The following is a 22,123-nucleotide window of genomic DNA, read 5'->3' on the forward strand; positions in this document are numbered from 1 at the left end:
TTCCATGGCCGCCGGCTCTCCTCCTCAGAGCTACATGAGTCTTCTCGAACGTCAATGAGGTAGTATGATCCGTTCTGCAGATTTTTGCTGACCACAAAGGGCCCTTTCCAAGGTGGGGATAACTTGTGCATACCAGTCTGGTCTTGAATGAGCCGAAGTACCAAATCGCCTTCTTGAAAGGTTCTTGTCTTAACCCGGCAGCTGTGATAACGCCGCAGGTCTTGTTGATAAACCGCCGACCGAGCCAAAGCCACGTCCCATTTCTCATCTAACAGGTCCAGCGCCTCTTGGCGTGCTTGCTCGTTGTCCGCTTCAACATAATTCGCAACCCGGGGCGAGTCGTGACGAATATCACTTGGGAGGACAGCCTCAGCCCCGTAAACCATGAAAAAAGGTGTATATCCCATAGATCGGTTTGGGGTGGTATTTATACTCCATAACACAGATGGTAATTCTTCCACCCAACAACCCGGCGTCCGCTTCAAAGGGACCATAAGCCGAGGCTTGATACCCTTCAGGATCTCTTGATTCGCCCTCTCAGCTTGACCATTAGACTAGGGGTGAGCCACGGACGCTACATCAAGCCGGATGTGCTCTCGTTGGCAAAACTCCTCCATCTCACCTTTAGAAAGGTTCGTACCATTATCTGTGATGATACTGTGTGGAAAGCCAAAACGGAAAATAATCTTTTTGAGAAATTGAACCGCCGTGGCTGCATCACATTTACTGATGGGCTCCGCTTCAACCCATTTGGTGAACTTGTCAACCGCCACCAATAGGTGGGTCTTCTTGTCCTTGGAGCACTTAAAGGGTCCAACCATATCAAGCCCCCAAGTAGCAAACGACCAAGTGATGGGAATCATGCGTAACTCTTGAGCCGGAACATGAGCTCGACGTGAAAATTTATGACAAGCGTCACACCGCTTTACCAAGTCTTTCGCATCAGAATGAGCTGTCAACCAGTAGAACCCATGTCGGAAAGCTTTAGCCACCAAGGATTTTGAACCAACATGGTGACCGCAATCCCCTTCATGGATTTCACGTAGAATCTCTTGTCCTTCTTCAGGAGAAACATAACGTTGGAATACGCCTGAAACACTAGAACGGTGTAACTCGCCATTGTGAACAACCATAGACTTGGACCGCCGGACTATCTGTCTGGCAAAAAGTTCGTCATCTGGTAATTCGCCCCGGTTCATATACGCCAAATATGGAACCGTCCAATCCAGAGTGGCATGTAAAGCGGCTACTAACTGGGCCTCCGGATCAGGAACAGCTAAATCCTCCTCTGTAGGCAACTTTACAGATGGGTTATGCAAGATATCTAGAAAGGTATTGGGTGGTACCGGTTTACGCTGAGATCCCAGCCGGCTTAGAGCATCTGCTGCTTCATTCTTGCGCCGGTCGATGTGTTCCACCTGATAACCCTTAAAGTGACCTGCTACAACATCCACCTCGCGCCTATAAGCCGCCATGAGTGGGTCCTTAGAATCCCAAGTACCAGAAACTTGCTGAGCCACCAGATTAGAATCTCCAAAGCATCGAACCCGGCTTAAGTTCATTTCCTTAGCCACATGAAGGCCGTGGAGTAAGGCCTCGTACTCTGCTGCATTGTTAGTACAAGGAAACATTAAGCGGAGAACATAGCAAATCTTATCTCCTCGAGGGGAAGTGAGGACAACCCCAGCCCCCGAGCCTTCCAACTGCCTGGATCCATCAAAGTGAATGGTCCAGTATGTATTATCCGGTTTTTCCTCTGGTGCCTGTAACTTGGTCCAATCATTGATGAAGTCAACAAGCGCCTGAGATTTGATGGCTGTTCGGGGCGTATACTTCAAACCATGGGGACCAAGCTCAATTGCCCACTTCGCAACCCGGCCAGTTGCTTCTCTATTCTGGATTATATCGCCCAAAGGAGCAGAACTAACCACTGTGATAGGATGGCCTTGAAAGTATTGCTTGAGCTTCCTACTTGCCATAAAAACTCCATACACTAGCTTCTGCCAATGCAGATATCTTTGCTTTGATTCGATCAGTACCTCACTGATATAATAAACTAGTCGTTGAACCGGATATTCTTTTTTCCAGCCTCCTTATGCTCAACCACAATCGCCACACTGACCGCTCGGGCATTGGCAGCCACGTACAACAATAGAGGCTCATTATCAACCGGAGCAGCGAGGACTGGCGGTTCAGCCAGTTGCCGCTTCAAATCCTCAAATGCCGTATTGGCGACGTCACTCCAGATGAATTTATCTGTCTTCTTCAACATCTGATACAGGGGAATCGCCTTCTCTCCCAAACGGCTGATAAACCGGCTGAGGGCTGCAATTCGGCCCGCCAGACGCTGAACATCATTGATACACGCCGGTTTAGCCAAGGATGTGATCGCTTTGATTTTTTCCGGATTGGCCTCAATACCTCTGTTGGACACAAGAAAGCCCAAGATCTTGTCTGCCGGAACACCAAAAACGCATTTGTCTGGGTTGAGCATCATTTTGTAAACCCGAAGATAGTCGAACGTCTCCTTGAGATCATCTATCAAGGTTTCCTACTTCCTGGACTTCACCACAATATCATCCACATAGGCATGAACATTACGCCCGATCTGCTTGTGAAGACAATTTTGCACACAACACTGGTAGGTTGCTTGGGCACTCTTGAGCCCAAAGGGCATAGAAACATAGCAGAAGGCTCCAAAGGGAGTAATGAAGGCTGTCTTCTCCTGGTCCTTAACTACCATTTTAATCTGATGATAACCTGAATAAGCATCCAGGAAACTCAGGCGCTCACAACCCGCCGTCGCATCAATGATCTGATCAATACGCGGGAGAGCGAAAGGATCTGCCGGGCAGGCCTTAGTCAAATCAGTGTAATCTACACACATACGCCAAGTGCCGTTTTTCTTAAAGACAAGCACCGGATTAGCCAACCACTCGGAATGAAACACTTCGACAATAAACCCAGCTGCCAGTAGCCGGGCTACCTCTTCACCAATGGCCTTGCGTCTTTCTTCGTTAAAACGGCGAAGGAACTGCTTGACCGGTTTAAACTTAGGATCAATATTGAGAGTGTGCTCAGCGAGTTCCCTCGGTACACCTGGCATGTCAGAAGATTTCCATGCAAAGATGTCTCGGTTCTCACGGATGAACTCGATGAGCGCGCTTTCCTATTTCGGATCCAGATTGGCACTGATACTAAACTGCTTGGATGAATCACCAGGGACGAAGTCAACGAGTTTAGTCTCATTAGCCGGTTTGAACGTCAGGGCCGGGTCATGCTCAGTTGTGGGCTTCTTCAGAGGGGTCATGTCTGCCGGATCAACAGTGTTCTTATAAAATTTCAGCTCCTCTGTAGCACAAACCGATTCAGCATAGGCCGCTTCACCTTCCTCGCAATCCAAAGCAATCTTTCGACTTCCATGTACTGTGATCGTCCCCTTATAACCTGGCATTTTGAGCTGTAAATAGACATAACAGGGTCTCGCCATGAATTTCGCGTAAGCCGGCCGTCCAAATAGCGCGTGATATGGGCTCTGGATTTTCACCACCTCAAAGGTCAATGTTTCAGACCTGGAATCATGCTAATCTCCAAACACGACTTCCAAAGCAATCTTTCCAACAGGGTATGCCGATTTACCTGGTACTACACCATGAAAAATAGTGTTTGACGGTTTAAGATTCTTATCTGTCAACCCCATGCGACGGAAAGTCTCATAGTACAGGATGTTGATACTGCTCCCTCCATCCATCAAAACTTTGGTAAACTTATAGCCCCCCACCTGAGGTGCCACCACCAAGGCTAGTTGACCCGGATTGTCAACCCGGGGCGGGTGATCCTCTCTGCTCCACACAATGGGCTGCTTCGACCATCGTAGATAACATGGCACGACCGGTTCAACAGTATTAACTGCCCTATTGTGAAGCTTTTGATCCCGCTTGCACAGGCTAGTAGTGAACACATGATACTGTCCGTTGTTCAACTGCTTGGGGTGACTTTGGTAACCTGACTGTAGCTGATTCCCTTGGTTATTCTGCTGGTTATTACCATGGTTGTTCTGATGGCCCTGGTTATTCTGAAATCCAGAGCTTGAACCGCCGCCCCCATGGAAACCTGGACCTGAACCGCCGGCGGATCCTGATCATACCGGTATAGATCAGAGTTTTTGAACTCCCTCATTATGTGACAATCCTTCCAAAGATGTGTGGAAGGGGCCTCCTTGGTTCCATGCTTCGGGCAGGGCTGGTTTAACAAACGCTCCAGATTCATCCCTCCCCCGCGCTGGGGCGGTTTACCTTTGCGACGCTGCATATTTGTGTTAGCCACAAAGTTTGAACTATCCACTTTACGCTTACCATTATTCCCATGGCCTCCCTGGTTGTGGTGCTGCCCTTTTGCACCGTCGTTCTTCTTTCCCTTCTCTGGTTTTTCCTCCTCTGAATCCGGATCCTTGGTATTATCTGAATCGGCATATTTAACCAAAGCGGCCATGAGTGTTGACATGTCGTTGCAGTGACGTTTGAGCCTTCCCAACTTCTGTTTCAACGGTTTGAAACGGCAATTGCCCTCTAACGTTAACACTGCGGTGTCTGCATTGATACAATCTGATGAATGCAAAATCGCCGAGACCCGTTTGACCCAATGGGTCGTAGACTCTCCTTCCTCTTGGACACAAGTGGCCAGATCTACAATCGACATTGGCTGGTTACACGTATCCTTGAAGTTCTGGATAAACCGGTGCTTCAGTTCGGCCCATGATCCAATAGAGTTGGTCGACAAGCTCTTCAACCAAGTGCGAGCTGTTCCTTCCAACATCATGGTGAAATATTTAGCACACACCGCCTCATCCACATCTAACATCTCCATTGCCATCTCATAGCTCTCCACCCACGCCTCTGGCTGCAAATCGGCGGTGTAATTTGGTACCTTACGAGGTCCCTTGAAATCCTTGGGTAGTCGCACATTACGCAATGCGGGAGTTAAACACGGTAACCCTAGGGAACTGAACATCACCCCTGGCTCCACGGAGGCAGTGGGGTGAATCGGAGTATGTTGTCATGCTTCTTGTCGAGTTGTCAACTCGGCCTCTCGACATGCGCGGCCATGGTCCACAACATCTTGCGCATTAGCACCTCCCAGGCCGGGTTGTTCCCCCGTGGCGAATTTCAGCGGTGTGCACTACTGGACACGGCCGGTTCGTCTTCCACGTGTCTGCTATAACTCCGGCTTGGACGGGGAGTGGAATAAATCCTCTCACGTATGTGTGAATATGCTTGCTGTTGATTTAGTGCTGTCTGAAGGAGTTCCCTAGCCCGACGCGCTTCCACTGCAACTGGCGACTCGCCGTTGGTTGGGAGGGCCGCCAGACGCGAAGCGGTGGCCACAATGTTGTCCAACGGGTTGGAATAATGCCCGAGCGGTGTTGATGGTACAACATTGTTCTGGCGAGGTAGGTCCGTTGTGTGCGGCTGAACCGGCGCTCCTGCTCCCGGCGCCCCCGCCCAGTTTAGCGTGGGTTGGTTACCAGCTCCTGCACCTGGCGTGTTGAAAAGATTTTGCGGCTCATAAACCGACGGGAGACGTGATCGGTACCTTCTTCTCATGACCTCCTCCGAAGCATTCTGATCCAGTCTAATCCAATAAACCTGTGCTTCCAACTCGGCCCGCTCCGTAGCCATCTTGGCGTTCTCTACTGCCAGGTCCGCTTTAGCCTGGGCTATCTGATCTTTCACTTTTAGAATCTCCGCATCGTGTTGATCCCTGGCTGCTGCGTCTACCTCTGCGGACATCAGTGCCGCCAGAGCATCGAACAAATCAGATAAGACTTGGGCCGGAGGCGGCGCCGAGCTTCCTGCCCCTGCTGGTGTGGCCGTCGTTGAACCGGAGAGCACTGCTGCGGCGGTAGATGAATGAGGCGCCGATCGTGTGCCGGCCATGAAGATGGCGGCCCGGTTTGGTAGACCGGGGGAATCCGGAATACTGTTGCCCTTGGATCCTCCCTCAATCCGGCCGTCTTGCAACTGGTAAAGCGATTCGGTTTCTCCAGAAGACTCGTCATCAGAGCAGACTACGGTTTCTCCATCGGAGACCGGTCCGTCCTCGTACCCCGATCCATGGACGACACCTACGAAAACATGCCTTGCCTCGGGCTGAACCAGCGAAGAACTTGCATGCCGAGCCGTTTCGATGATGTCGGTGCAGATGTCCGGCTCGGGGGCCGGTTCGCCGATCTTGCCGATGAAGACGTGAATCCCACCAAAGGGGACCCGGTACCCGTATTCGATTGAATCGGCCTCGGGACCCCATCCCGCGTTGTCGATGTAGAGCTTTCCACGGTGACTCTTCGTCATCCAGCCCACGGCGTATCCCTTGAGTCCATCGAAGCTGCCCTTCAAGAACTCAAAACCATCGTGCGATAGCCCCATGGTGGGCGCCAACTGTCGTGGGTTTGTCACGGCAGATGTCCTCGTGGAAGGACTTAGTCGTGGAGCCATCGCTACGGGTTAGCTTAAAGGGGTTAAACCGGACAAAGGGACACGGGAGTTTATACTAGTTCGACCCCTTCGATGAAGGTAAAAGCCTACGTCTAGTTGTGATTGGTATTGCTAGGGGTTCGAAGGCCAGGGAGCGAATCTGCTTTGTTTGGCTCTCGAGTTGTTGTTCTCTGTCCCTGAACCGCCGCTGGGTCACCCCTTTATATACTCAGGAGGACCCCGACCGGTCTACAGAGTCCCGAGGCTGGCTCATACAAGTGTCCACCTCAGTCTCCTCTTTTCTATCTTACAATGCACGTTTATACAATCATGGCAGTTTACTACCATGGGCCCTAAATCGCCTGCGGGCTCTGGGCCTCTAAGCCTCATCCGTAAAGCGCCATCTTTTGGGTTTCCTTGGGCTTTAGTATAGGTGAAGGTGAACCGGCCCCTCCTGGGCGGTTTACCCTTAGTGGTTATATCCTCAACACGCACCCTTCCCCTGGCGCAGCCCCTCCCCCTCTCCTACACCTCCTCCTCCTCCGTAGCGCTTGGCGAAGCCCTGCCGGAGAACCACGAGCTCCATCACCACCACGCCATCGTGCTGTCGGAGTTCTCCCTCAACTTCTCCTCTCCCCTTGCTGAATCAAGAAGGAGGAGACGTCCCCGGGTATCAGGACCGCGATCCTAAGTCACACCGATCTAGCATGTAACACTTCATATCACTTTGCGGCCTCACGCACGGTATTCCCATGGGTGCCACCTTACCTGGCCCAGGACCGTTTGCGCCTTTTGGCTCACGTATATGATAGTGTCGCTAGCATCCATATGACAGAGAACCTGGGCCGACACGACTAGTCGTGAACCCAAAGTGGCACTAACTTACGGGGATAGGCATACATGAAACAACATCGAACATGTCAGTCATCAGCGTGTGAATCCGGGCTGTAGCAACTGGGCTAACAGGACTCCGGGAACCCGGGCTGTAGCAGGCTAGCAGGACTCCGGAAGTCACCGCGTGACATTTCCCCGAAGGGACAGACACAAGAACGAAATGAATCACATGCCGGCCAGTCTAAGTGTTCCGGAGCAGTAGTACTAGGCTAGCAGGACTACGGTAAACCGGGCTGTAGCAGACTACCAAGGCTCAGTGGAAGCACCACACTACATTTCCCCATAAGAGAGGCTACCAAGGATAAACAACTAGGTTGTCGAATCCCACACATACCAAGCATTTCAATCATGCACACAATATGCTCGATATGTGCAAATACAACATGGCATCACAACAAGACTCTACGACTCAGAGTATTTATTCATTAGGCTACGAGGAGCGAGATATTACAAACATGGGTCTCATGACCCAACATTCAGAGCATACAAGTCAAAGCACATGCGGAAGCTTAACATGTCTGAGTACAGACATCTACAAATGAAAACGGCTAAGAAGCCTAACTATCTACTAGATCCTGCCGAGGGCACAAGATCGTAGCTGAGGTAACAAGCTAAACGTCGAAGTCCACACGAAACTACTAGCGAGACTGACGTCTCTCTGCAAAACATAAATTAAGCAAACTTGAGTACAAATGTACCCAGCAAGACTTACATCAGAACTAACTACATATGCATCGGTATCAACAAGGGGGGGGTTGATATGTCTCCAACATATCTATAATTTTTGATTGCTCCATGCTATATTATCTACTGTTTTGGACTATATTGGGCTTTATTTTCCACTTTTATATTATTTTTGGGACTAACCTATTAACCGGAGGCCCAGCCCAGAATTGCTGTTTTTTGCCTATTTCAGTGTTTTAGATAAACGGAGTCCAAACGGAATAAAATCTTTGGGAACGTGATTTTCTCACCGAACGTGATCCAGGAGACATGAACCCTGCTCCAAGAAACAAAAGAGGCGGTCACGAGGGTGGGGGGCGCGCCCCCTGCCTCATGGGCCCCTCGTTGCTCCTCCGGCGTACTTCTTCCTCCTATATATACACACGTACCCCCAAACTATCAGAAGAGGAGCCAAAAACCTAATTCCACCGCCGCAACTTTCTGTATCCACGAGATCCCATCTCGGGGCCTGTTCCGGAGCTCCGCCGGAAGAGGGCCGTCATCACAGAGGGCTTCTACATCATCATAGCCTCTTCGATGAAGTGTGAGTAGTTTACCTCATACCTTCGGGTCCATAGTTAGTAGCTAGATGGCTTCTTCTCTCTCTTTGAATCTCAATACAAAGTTCTCCCCCTCTCTTGTGGAGATCTATTCGATGTAATCTTCTTTTTGTGGTGTGTTTGTTGAGACCGATGAATTGTGGGTTTATGATCAAGTCTATCTATGAATAATATTTGAATCTTCTCTGAATTCTTTTATGTATGATTGGTTATCTTTGCAAGTCTCTTCAAATTATCCGTTTGGTTTGGCTAACTAGATTGGTAGTTCTTGCCATGGGAGAAGTGCTTAGCTTTGGGTTCGATCTTGCGGTGTCCTTACCCAGTGACAGAAGGGGCAGCAAGGCACGTATTGTATCGTTGCCATCGAGGATAACAAGATGGGGTTTATTTCATATTGCATGAATTTATCTCTCTACATCATGTCATCTTGCTTAAGGCGTTATTCTGTTTTTAACTTAATACTCTAGATGCATGCTGGATAGCGGTCAATGAGTGGAGTAATAGTAGTAGATGCAGAATCGTTTTGATCTACTTGTCACGGACGTGATCCCTATATACATGATCATGCCTAGATATTCTCATAACTATGCTCAATTCTGTCAATTGCTCAAAAATAATTTGTTCACCCACCATAGAATACTTATGCTCTTGAGAGAAGCCACTAGTGAAACCTATGGCCCCCAGGTCTATTCTCATCATATCAATCTCCATTACTTTAATCTTGCTTTGCTTTATTACTTTGCTTTTACTTTTTACTTTGCATCTTTATACCAAAAATACCAAAAATATTATACCTATTAGATCTCACTCTCGTAAGTGACCGTGAAGGGCTTGACAACCCCTAATCGCGTTGGTTGCGAGTAGCTATCGCTTTGTGCAGGTACGAGGGACTTGAGCGTGGGCTCCTACTGGATTGATACCTTGGTTCTAAAAAACTGAGGGAAATACTTATGCTACTCTGCTGCATCATCCCTTCCTCTTCGGGAAAACCAACACAAGCTCAAGACGTAGCAAGAAGGATTTCTCGCGCCGTTGCCGGGGAGTCTACGCAAAAAGTCAACATACCAAGTACCCATCACAATCCCTATCTCTCGCATTACATTATTTGCCATTTGCCTCTCGTTTTCCTCTCCCCCCAATTCACCCTTGCCGTTTTATTCGCCCTCTCTCTCTATCCCCCTCTCTATTTGCCTCTTTTTGCCCGTTTGCTTTTTGTTTGCCCGTGTGTTAGATTGCTTGTTTGTCGCAATGGCTCAAGATACTACTAAATTGTGTGACTTCACCAATACCAATAATAATGATTTCCTTAGCACTCTGATTGCTCCTCTTACCGATGCTGAATCTTGTGAAATTAATACTGCTTTGTTGAATCTTGTTATGAAAGATCAATTCGCCGGCCTTCCTAGTGAAGATGCCGCTACTCATTTGAATAGCTTCGTTGATTTATGTGATATGCAAAAGAAAAAAGATGTCAATAATGATGTCGTTAAATTGAAGCTATTTCCTTTTTCGCTTAGAGATCGTGCTAAAGCTTGGTTTTCGTCTTTGCCTAAGAATAGTATTGATTCGTGGAACAAGTGCAAAGATGCTTTTATCTCTAAGTATTTTCCTCCCACTAAGATCATCTCTCTTAGAAACGATATGATGAACTTTAAACAACTTGATCATGAACATGTTGCACAAGCTTGGGAGATAATGAAATTAATGATACATAATTGCCCTACTCATGGTTTGAATTTGTGGATGATCATACAAATTTTTTATGCCGGGTTGAATTTTGCTTCTAGAAATCTTTTAGATTCGGCCGCGGGAGGCACTTTTATGGAAATCACTTTAGGAGATGCTACTAAACTCCTAGATAATATTATGGTTAATTATTCTCAATGGCATACTGAAGGATCTTCTAATTAAAAAGTGCATGCGATAGAAGAAATCAATGTGTTAAGTGGAAACATGGATGAACTTATGAAATTATTTGCTACTAAGAGTGTTTCTTCTGATCCTAATGATATGCCTTTGTCTACTTTGATTGAGAATAACAATGAATCTATGGATGTGAATTTTGTTGGTAGGAATAATTTTGGTAACAACGCTTATTGAAGGAATTTTAATCCTAGGCCATATCCTAGTAATCCTTCTAATAATTATGGGAATTCCTACAACAACTCTTATGGAAATTATAATAAGATGCCCTCTGAATTTGAGACTAGTGTTAAAGAGTTTATAATTCACAAAAGAATTTTAATGCTTTGCTTGAGGAGAAATTGCTTAAAGTCGATGATTTGGCTAGAAACATTGATATAATTTCTCTTGAGATTGATTCTTTAAAGCTTAGATCTATTCCTCCTAAGCATGATATCAATGAGTCTCTCAAAGCCATGAGAATTTCCATTGATGAGTGCAAGGAAAGAACTGCTAGGATGCGTGCTTCCAAAGATGCCTTTATTAAAGCGTGTTCTTCCAATACCTATGAAAATCAAGATGAATATCTAAAAGTTATTGATGTGTCTCCTATTAAATCTTTGTTTTGCAATATGAATCTTGATGAAACTGAATATGATCTTCCTTTACCTAGAAGGCGTTCTAAAAATTCGGAGTATTTAGATCTTAATGATGAAATTGATGAAAGTGGGATTGAAAGAAATAAAAATCTTGATGTTGCTAAACCCACTATATTGGATTTCAAGGAATTTAATTATGAAAGTTGCTCTTTAATTGATTGTATTTCCTTGTTGCAATCCGTGCTAAATTCTCCACATGCTTATAGTCAAAATAAAGCCTTCACTGAACATATTGTTGATGCCTTGATGCAATCTTATGAAGAAAAACTTGAGTTGAAAGTTTCTATCCCTAGAAAACTCTATGATGAGTGGGAACCAACTATTAAAATTAAAATTAAAGATCATGAGTTTTATGCTTTGTGTGATTTGGGTGCTAGTGTCTCTACTATTCCCAAGACTTTGTGTGATTTACTAGATTTCCGTAATTTTGATGATTGCTCTCTAAAACTTGCATCTTGCGGATTCCACTATTAAGAAACCTATGGGAAGGATTAATGATGTTCTTATTGTTGCAAATAGGAATTATGTGCCCGTAGATTTCATTGTTCTTGATATAGATTGCAATCCTTCTTGCCCTATTATTCTTGGTAGACCTTTCCTTAGAACGGTTGGTGCGATTATTGATATGAAGGAAGGGAATATTAGATTTCAATTTCCATTAAAAAAGGGCATGGAACACTTTCCTAGAAAGAAAATAAAATTACCATATGAACTATCATGAGACCCCACTTATGGATTGTTGGGGAACGTAGCAGAATTTTAAAATTTTCTATGCATCACCAAGATCAATCTATGGAGTCATCTAGAAACGAGGGAGAGAGGAGTGCATCTACATACCCTTGTAGATCACGAGCGTAAGCGTTCAAGAGAACGGGGTTGATGGAGTCGTACTCGACGTGATTCAAATCACCGATGACCTAGTGCGGAACGGACGGCACCTCCGCGTTCAACACACGTACGGTTGGGAGACGTCTCCTCCTTCTTGATCCAGCAAGGGGGAAGGAGAGGTTGATGAAGATCCAGCAGCACGACGGCGTGGTGGTGGAAGCAACGGTGATCTCGGCAGGGCTTCGCCAAGCGCTGGGAGATGGAGGAGTGTCACGGGAGGGAGAGGGAGAGGCCAGGGGCTTGGGTGCGCAGCCCTCCCTACCCCTACTATAAATAGGGTGCCTAGGGGGGGCGCCGGCCCTAGGAGATCTAATCTCCTAGGGGGGCGGCGGCCAAGGGGGTGCCTTGCCCCCCAAGGCAAGGGTGGCGCCCCCACCCCTAGGGTTTCTAACCCTAGGCGCAGGGGGAGGCCCAAGGGGGGGCGCACCAGCCCACTAGGGGCCGGTTCCCCTCCCACTTCAGCCCATGGGTCCCTCCGGGATAGGTGGCCCCACCCGGTGGACCCCCGGGACCCTTCCGGTGGTCCCGGTACAATACCGGTGACCCCGAAACCTTCCCGAAGGCCGAAACTGGACTTCCTATATATAAATCTTTACCTCCGGACCATTCCGGAACTCCTCGTGACGTCCGGGATCTCATCCGGGACTCTGAACAACTTTCGGGTTACCGTGTGCTAATATCTCTACAACCCTAGCGTCATCGAACCTTAAGTGTGTAGACCCTACGGGTTCGGGAGACACGCAGACATGACCGAGAAGCCTCTCCGGTCAATAACCAACAACGGGATCTGGATACCCATGTTGGCTCCCACAAGCTCCACGATGATCTCATCGGATGAACCACGATGTCGAGGATTCAATCAATCCGTATACAATTCCCTTTGTCAATCGGTACGTTACTTGCCCGAGACTCGATCGTCGGTATCCCAATACCTTGTTCAGTCTCATTACCGGCAAGTCACTTTACTCGTACCGTAATGCATGATCCCGTGATCAATCACTCGATCACTTTGAGCTCATTATGATGATGCATTACCGAGTGGGCCTAGAGATACCTCTCCGTCATACGGAGTGACAAATCCCAGTCTCGATTCGTGCCAACCCAACAGACACTTTCGGAGATACCTGTAATGTACCTTTATAGTCACCCAGTTACGTTGTGACGTTTGGCACACCCAAGGCACTCCTACGGTATCTGGGAGTTGCACAATCTCATGGTCTAAGGAAATGATACTTGACATTCAGAAAAGCTACAGCAAACGAACTACACGATCTTTGAGCTAAGCTTAGGATTGGGTCTTGTCCATCACATCATTCTCCTAATGATGTGATCCCGTTATCAATGACATCTAATGTCCATAGTCAGGAAACCATGACTATCCTTTGATCAACGAGCTAGTCAACTAGAGGCTCACTAGGGACGTGTTGTGGTCTATGTATTCACACATGTATTAAGATTTCCGGATAACACAATTATAGCATGAACAATAGACAATTATCATGAACAAAGAAATATAATAATAACCATTTTATTATTGCCTCTAGGGCATATTTCCAACAGTCTCCCACTTGCACTAGAGTCAATATTCTAGTTACATTGTGATGAATCGAACACCCATGCAGTTCTGGTGTTGATCATGTTTTGCTCTAGGGAGAGGTTTAGTCAACGGATCTGCTACATTCAGGTCCGTATGTACTTTACAAATCTCTATGTCTCCATTTTGAAGACTTTCACGAATGGAGTTGAAGTGACGCTTGATATGCCTGGTCTTCCTGTGAAACCTAGGCTCCTTGGCAAGGGCAATAGCTCCAGTGTTGTCACAGAAGAGAGTCATCGGGCCCGACGCATTGGGTATGACTCCTAGGTCGGTAATGAACTCCTTCACCCAGACTGCTTCTTGTGCTGCCTCCGAGGCTGCCATGTACTCCGCTTCACATGTAGATCCCGCCACAATGCTTTGCTTGCAACTCCACCAGCTTACTGCCCCACCATTCAAAATATACACATATCCGGTTTGTGACTTAGAGTCATCCAGATCTGTGTCGAAGCTAGCATCGACGTAACCCTTTACGACGAGCTCTTTGTCACCTCCATAAACGAGAAACATTTCCTTAGTCCTTTTCAGGTACTTCAGGATATTCTTGACCGCTGTCTAGTGTTCCATGCCGGGATTACTTTGGTACCTTCCTACCAAACTTACGGCAATGTTTACATCAGGTCTGGTACACAGCATAGCATACATGATAGACCCTATGGCCGAGGCATAGGGGACGACACTCATCTTTTCTCTATCTTCTGCCATGGTTGGGCATTGAGCCATGCTCAATCTCGTACCTTGCAATACAGGCAAGAACCCCTTCTTTGACTGATCCATTTTGAACTTCTTCAATATCTTGTCAAGGTACGTACTCTGTGAAAGACCAATGAGGCGTCTCGATCTATCTCTATAGATCTTGATGCCTAATATATAAGCAGCTTCTCCAAGGTCCTTCATTGAAAAACACTTGTTCAAGTAGGCCTTTATGCTTTCCAAGAATTCTATATCATTTCCCATCAACAGTATGTCATCCACATACAATATGAGAAATGCTACAAAGCTCCCACTCACTTTCTTGTAAATGCAGGCTTCTCCATAAGTCTGCATAAACCCAAACGCTTTGATCATCTCATCAAAGCGAATGTTCCACCTCCGAGATGCTTGCACCAGCCCATAAATCGAGCGTTGGAGCTTGCACACCTTGTCAGCATTCTTAGGATCGACAAAACCTTCCGGCTGCATCATATACAATTCTTCCTTAAGGAAACCATTAAGGAATGCCGTTTTGACGTCCATTTGCCATATCTCATAATCATAGAATGCGGCAATTGCTAACATGATTCGGACGGACTTCAGCTTCGCTACGGGTGAGAAAGTCACATCGTAGTCAACCCCTTGAACTTGTCGATAACCCTTAGCGACAAGCCGAGCTTTATAGATGGTCACATTACCATCCGCGTCTGTCTTCTTCTTAAAGATCCATTTATTTTCTATGGCTCGCCGATCAACGGGCAAGTCAGTCAAAGTCCATACTTCATTTTCATACATGGATCCTATCTCGGATTTCATGGCTTCCAGCCATTCATCGGAATCTGGGCCTGCCATCGCTTCTTCATAGTTCGAAGGTTCACCGTTGTCTAACAACATGATTTCCAAGACAGGGTTGCCGTACCACTCTGGTGCGGAACGTGTCCTTGTGGACCTACGAAGTTCAGTACAACTTGATCTGAAGTTTCATGATCATCATCATCAACTTCCTCTCTAGTCGGTGCAGGCACCTCAGGAACATTTTCTTGAGCTGCGCCACTTACCGGTTCAAGAGGTAATACTTCATCAAGTTCTACCTTCCTCCCACTTATTTCTTTCGAGAGAAACTCTTTCTCTAGAAAGGACCCATTCTTGGCAACAAAGATCTTGCCTTCGGATCTGAGGTAGAAGGTATACCCAACAGTTTCTTTAGGGTATCCTATGAAGACGCATTTTTCCGACTTGGGTTCGAGATTTTCAGGTTGAAGTTTCTTGACATAAGCATCGCATCCCCAAACTTTTAGAAACGACAGCTTAGGTTTCTTCCCAAACCATAATTCATACGGTGTCGTCTCAACGGATTTCGACGGAGCCCTATTTAAAGTGAATGCGACGGTCTCTAAAGCATAGCCCCAAAATTATAGCGGTAAACCGGTAAGAGACATCATAGATCGCACCATATCTAATAGAGTGCGATTACGACGTTCGGACACACCATTACGCTGAGGTGTTCCAGGCGGCGTTACTTGTGAAACTATTCCATATTTTCTTAAGTGTGTGCCAAATTCGTGACTCAAGTATTCTCCCCCACGATCTGATCTCAAGAACTTGATTTTCCTGTCACGTTGATTCTCAACCTCACTCTGAAATTCCTTGAACTTTTCAAAGGTCTCAGACTTGTGTTTCATTAAGTAGACATACCCATATCTACTCAAGTCATCAGTGAGGGTGAGAACATAACGATAGCCACCGCGAGCCTCAACACTCATTGGACCGCACACATCAGTATGTATGATTTCCAATAAGTTGGTTGCTCGCTCCATTGTTCCTGAGAACGGAGTCTTGGTCATTTTACCCATGAGGCATGGTTCGCACGTGTCAAATGATTCGTAATCAAGAGACTCTAAAATTCCATCTGCATGGAGCTTCTTCATGCGTTTGACACCTATGTGACCAAGGCGGCAGTGCCACAAGTATGTGGGACTATCATTATCGACCTTACATCTTTTGGTATTCACACTATGAATATGTGTAGCATTATGCTCAAGATTCATTAAGAATAAACCATTCACCATCGGAGCATGACCATAAAACATATCTCTCATATAAATAGAACAACCATTATTCTCGGATTTAAATGAGTAGCCATCTCGAATTAAACGAGATCCTGATACAATGTTCATGCTCAAAGCTGGCACTAAATAACAATTATTGAGGTTTAAAACTAATCCCGTAGGTAAATGTAGAGGTAGCGTGCCGACGGCGATCACATCGACCTTGGAACCATTCCCGACGCGCATCATCACCTCGTCCTTCGCCAGTCTCCGCTTATTCCGCAGCTCCTGCTTTGAGTTACAAATGTGAGCAACCGCACCGGTATCAAATACCCAGGAGCTACTACGAGTACTGGTAAGGTACACATCAATTACATGTATATCACATATACCTTTCGTGATGCCGGCCTTCTTGTCCGCTAAGTATTTGGGGCAGTTCTGCTTCCAGTGACCACTTCCCTTGTAATAAAAACACTCAGTCTCGGGCTTGGGTCCATTCTTTGGCTTCTTCCCGGTAGCTTGCTTACCGGGCGCGGCAACTCCCTTGCCGTCCTTCTTGAAGTTCTTCTTACCCTTGCCTTTCTTGAACTTAGTGGTTTTATTCACCATCAACACTTGATGTTCCTTTTTGACTTCTACCTCTGCTGATTTCAGCATTGCAAATACTTCAGGAATGGTCTTTTCCATCCCCTGCATATTGAAGTTCATCACAAAGCTCTTGTAGCTCGGTGGAAGTGACTGAAGGATTCTGTCAATGACCGCGTCATCCGGGAGATTAACTCCCAGCCGAGTCAAGCGATTATGGAACCCAGACATTTTGAGTATGTGCTCGCTGACAGAACTATTTTCCTCCATCTTACAGTTGAAGAACTTGTCGGAGACTTCATATCTCTCGACCCGGGCATGAGGTTGAAAAACCATTTTCAGCTCTTCGAACATCTCATATGCTCCGTGTCTCTCAAAACGCTTTTGGATCCCCGGTTCTAAGCTGTAAAGCATGCCACACTGAATGAGGGAGTAATCATCAGCACGTGTCTGCCAAGCGTTCATAACGTCTTGGTTCTGTGGGACGGGTGCGTCACCTAGCGGTGCTTCTAGGACATAATCTTTCTTGGCAGCTATGAGGATGATCCTCAGGTTCCGGACCCAGTCCGTATAGTTGCTGCCATCGTCTTTCAGCTTGGTTTTCTCAGGAACGCGTTGAAGTTGAGGACAACGTGGGCCATTTGATCTACAAGACATATTGTAAAGATTTTAGACTAAGTTCATGATAATTAAGTTCATCTAATCAAATTATTCAATGAACTCCCACTCAGATAGACATCCCTCCAGTCATCTAAGTATAACATGATCCGAGTTAACTAGGCCGTGTCCGATCATCACGTGAGACGGACTAGTCAACATCGGTGAACATCTTCAATGTTGATCGTATCTTCTATACGACTCATGCTCGACCTTTCGGTCTTCTGTGTTCCGAGGCCATGTCTGTACATGCTAGGCTCGTCAAGTCAACCTAAGTGTTTGCGTGTGTAAATCTGTCTTACACCCGTTGCATTCGAACGTTAGAATCTATCACACCCGATCATCACGTGGTGCTTCGAAACAACGAACCTTCGCAACGGTGCACAGTTAGGGGGAACACTTTCTTGAAATTATTACGAGGGATCATCTTATTTAAGCTACCGTCGTTCTAAGCAAATAAGATGTAAAACATGATAAACATCACATGCAATCAAATAGTGACATGATATGGCCAATATCATTTGCTCCTTTGATCTCCATCTTCGGGGCTCCATGATCATCGTTGTCACCGGCATGACACCATGATCTCCATCATCATGATCTCCATCATCGTGTCTTCTTGAAGTTGTCTCGTCATCTATTACTTCTACTACTATGGCTAACGCTTTAGCAATAAAGTAAAGTAATTACATGATGTTTATGTTGACATGCAGGTCATAAATAAATAAAGACAACTCCTATGGCTCCTGCCGGTTGTCATACTCATCGACATGCAATTCGTGATTCCTATTACAAGAACATGATCAATCTCATACATCACATATATCATTCATCATTCATCACAACCTTTGGCCATAACACATCACAAAACACTTGCTGCAAAAACAAGTTAGACGTCCTCTAATTGTTGTTGCAAGTTTTTACGTGGCTGCTATAGGTTTCTAGCAAGAACGTTTCTTACCTACGCCAAAACCACAATGTGAATTGCCAATTTCTATTTACCCTTCATAAGGACCCTGTTCATCGAATCCGATCCGACTAAAGTGGGAGAGACAGACACCCGCCAGCCACCTTATGCAACTAGTGCATGTCAGTCGGTGGAACCGGTCTCACGTAAGCGTATGTGTAAGGTTGGTCCGGGCCGCTTCATCCCACGATGCCGCCGAATCAAGATAAGACTAGTAACGGCAAGCAAATTGACAATATCGACGCCCACAACTACTTTGTGTTCTACTCGTGCATAGTAACTACGCATAGACCTAGCTCATGATGCCACTATTGGGGAACGTAGCAGAATTTTAAAATTTTCTACGCATCACCAAGATCAATCTATGGAGTCATCTAGCAACGAGGGAGAGAGGAGTGCATCTACATACCCTTGCAGATCACGAGCGGAAGCATTCAAGAGAACGGGGTTGATGGAGTCGTACTCGACGTGATTCAAATCATCGATGACCTAGTGCCGAATGGACGGCACCTCCGTGTTCAACACACGTACGGTTGGGAGATGTCTCCTCCTTGTTGATCCAGCAAGGGGGAAGGAGAGGTTGATGAAGATCCAGCAGCACGACGGCGTGGTTGTGGACGCAACGATGATCTCGGCAGGGCTTCGCCAAGCGCTGGGAGATGGAGGAGTGTCACGGGAGGGAGAGGGAGAGGCCAGGGGCTTGGGTGCGCAGCCCTCCCTCCCCCCACTATATATAGGGTGCCTAGGGGGGGCGCCGGCCCTAGGAGATCCAATCTCCTAGGGGGGCGGCGGTCAAGGGGGTGCCTTGCCCCCCAAGGCAAGGGTGGCACCCCCACCCCTAGGGTTTCTAACCCTAGGCGCAGGGGGAGGCCCAAGGGGGGCGCACCAGCCCACTAGGGGCTGGTTCCCCTCCCACTTCAGCCCATGGGGCCCTCCGGGATAGGTGGCCCCACCCGGTGGACCCCTGGGACCCTTCCGGTGGTCCTGGTACAATACCGGTGACCCCGAAACCTTCCCGAAGGCCGAAACTGGACTTCCTATATATAAATCTTTACCTCCGGACCATTCCGGAACTCCTCGTGACGTCCGGGATCTCATCCGGGACACCGAACAACTTTCGGGTTACCGTGTGCTAATATCTCTACAACCCTAGCGTCATCGAACCTTAAGTGTGTAGACCCTACGGGTTCGGGAGACATGCAGACATGACCGAGAAGCCTCTCCAGTTAATAAAAAACAGCGGGATCTGGATACCCATGTTGGCTCCCACAAGCTCCATGATGATCTCATCGGATGAACCACGATGTCGAGGATTCAATCAATCCGTATACAATTCCCTTTGTCAATCGGTACGTTACTTGCCCGAGACTCGATCGTCGGTATCCCAATACCTTGTTCAGTCTCGTTACCGGCAAGTCACTTTACTCGTATCATAATGCATGATCCCGTGATCAATCACTTGATCACTTTGAGCTCATTATGATGATGCATTACCGAGTGGGCCCAGAGATACCTCTCCGTCATACGGAGTGACAAATCCCAGTCTCGATTCGTGCCAACCCAACAGACACTTTCGGAGATACCTGTAATGTACCTTTATAGTCACCCAGTTACGTTTTGCTTGGAGCGTCTTGTATTATTTGTGTCTTTGTGTCTTAGTATGCCACAATCATCCTTGTTGTACACACCTTTTGAGAGAGCCATACATGAATTAAAATTTGATAGAATACTCTATGTGCTTCACTTATATCTTTTGAGCTAGTAGTTTTGCTCTATGTGCTTCACTTATATATTTTGAGCTAAGTAGTTTTGCTCTATGTGCTTCACTTATATCTTTTGAGCTAAGTAGTTTTTCTCCATGTGCTTCACTTATATCTTTTGAGCTAGATAATTTTGCTCTATGTGCTTCACTTATATCTTTTGAGCGTTATAATTTTGCTCTATGTGCTTCACTTAGATCTTTTAGAGCACGGTGGTGGATTTGTTTTAAAGAAACTATTGACCTCTCATGCTTCACTTAAATTATTTTGAGAGTCTCTTAATAGCATGCTAATTTGCTTAATAATAATATGCTTGGTATTCAAGATTTGTGAAACTTTCTTTTGAGTGTGTTGAATACTAAGAAAAGATTGAAGCATGATAATTGTTTTGAGATATGGAGGTGATAATATTAAAGTCATGCTAGTTGAGTAGTTGTGAATTTAAAGAATACTTGTGTTAAGGTTTGTGATTCCCGTAGCATGCACGTATGGTGAACCGTTATGTGATGAAGTCGGAGCATGATTTATTTATTGATTGTCTTCCTTATGAGTGGCGGTCGGGGACGAGCGATGGTCTTTTCCTACCAATCTATCCCCCTAGGAGCATGCACGTAATACTTTGCTTTGATAACTTCTAGATTTTTGCAATAAGTATATGAGTTCTTTATGACTAATGTTGAGCCCATGGATTATACGCACTCTCACCCTTCCACCTTTGCTAGCCTCTCTAATACCGTGCACCTTTCGCCGGTATCATACACCTACCATATACCTTCCTCAAAACAGCCACCATACCTACCTATTATGGCATTTGCATAGCCATTCCGAGATATATTGCCATGCAACTTTCCACCGTTCCGTTCATGACACATTCATCATTGTCATATTGCATATCCCGGTACACCGCCGGATGCATTCACATAGAGTCATATTTTGTTCTAAGTATAGAGTTGTAATTGTTGAGTTATAAGAGAAATAAAAGTGTGATGATCATCATTATTAGAGCATTGTCCCAGTGAGGAAAGAATGATGGAGACTATGATTCCCCCATAAGTCGGGATGAGACTCCGGACGAAAAAAAAGAGGCCAAAGAAGCCCAAATAAAAAGAGGCCATAAAAAAGAAAAGGCCCAAATAAAAAAATGAGAGAAAAAGAGAGAAGGGACAATGTTACTATCCTTTTACCACACTTGTGCTTCAAAGTAGCACCATGATCTGCATAGTAGAGAGTCTCTCATGTTATCGCTTTCATATACTAGTGGGAATTTTACAGTATAAAACTTGGCTTGTATATTCCAATGACGGGCTTCCTCAAAATTGCCCTAGGTCTTCATGAGCAAGCAAGTTGGATGCACACCCACTTAGTTTCCTTTTGAGCTTTCATATACTTATAGCTCTAGTGCATCCGTTGCATGGCAATCCCTACTCACTCACATTGATATCTATTGATGGGCATCTCCATAGCCCGTTGATATGCCTAGTTGATGTGAGACCATCTTCTCCTTTTTGTCTTCTCCACAACCACCATTCTATTCCACCCATTGTTGAGGAAATCGTTAACTGGTAGCTGCTCGGTTGGCTGGCGAGTAGGGGATTAATAGGCTAATCGACATGTTAATCGGCCATTTAATCAATTACTCGGGTGATTAATCAGTTAATCGGCTACTCGGTGACCCTACGAGTAGGGATTAATCGGCAAGTTAACTGGTTAATCGGAT

The sequence above is a fragment of the Triticum urartu genome, chromosome 2 (genome assembly GCF_003073215.2).
Source record: "Triticum urartu cultivar G1812 chromosome 2, Tu2.1, whole genome shotgun sequence".
Taxonomy (NCBI): Eukaryota; Viridiplantae; Streptophyta; class Magnoliopsida; order Poales; family Poaceae; genus Triticum; species Triticum urartu.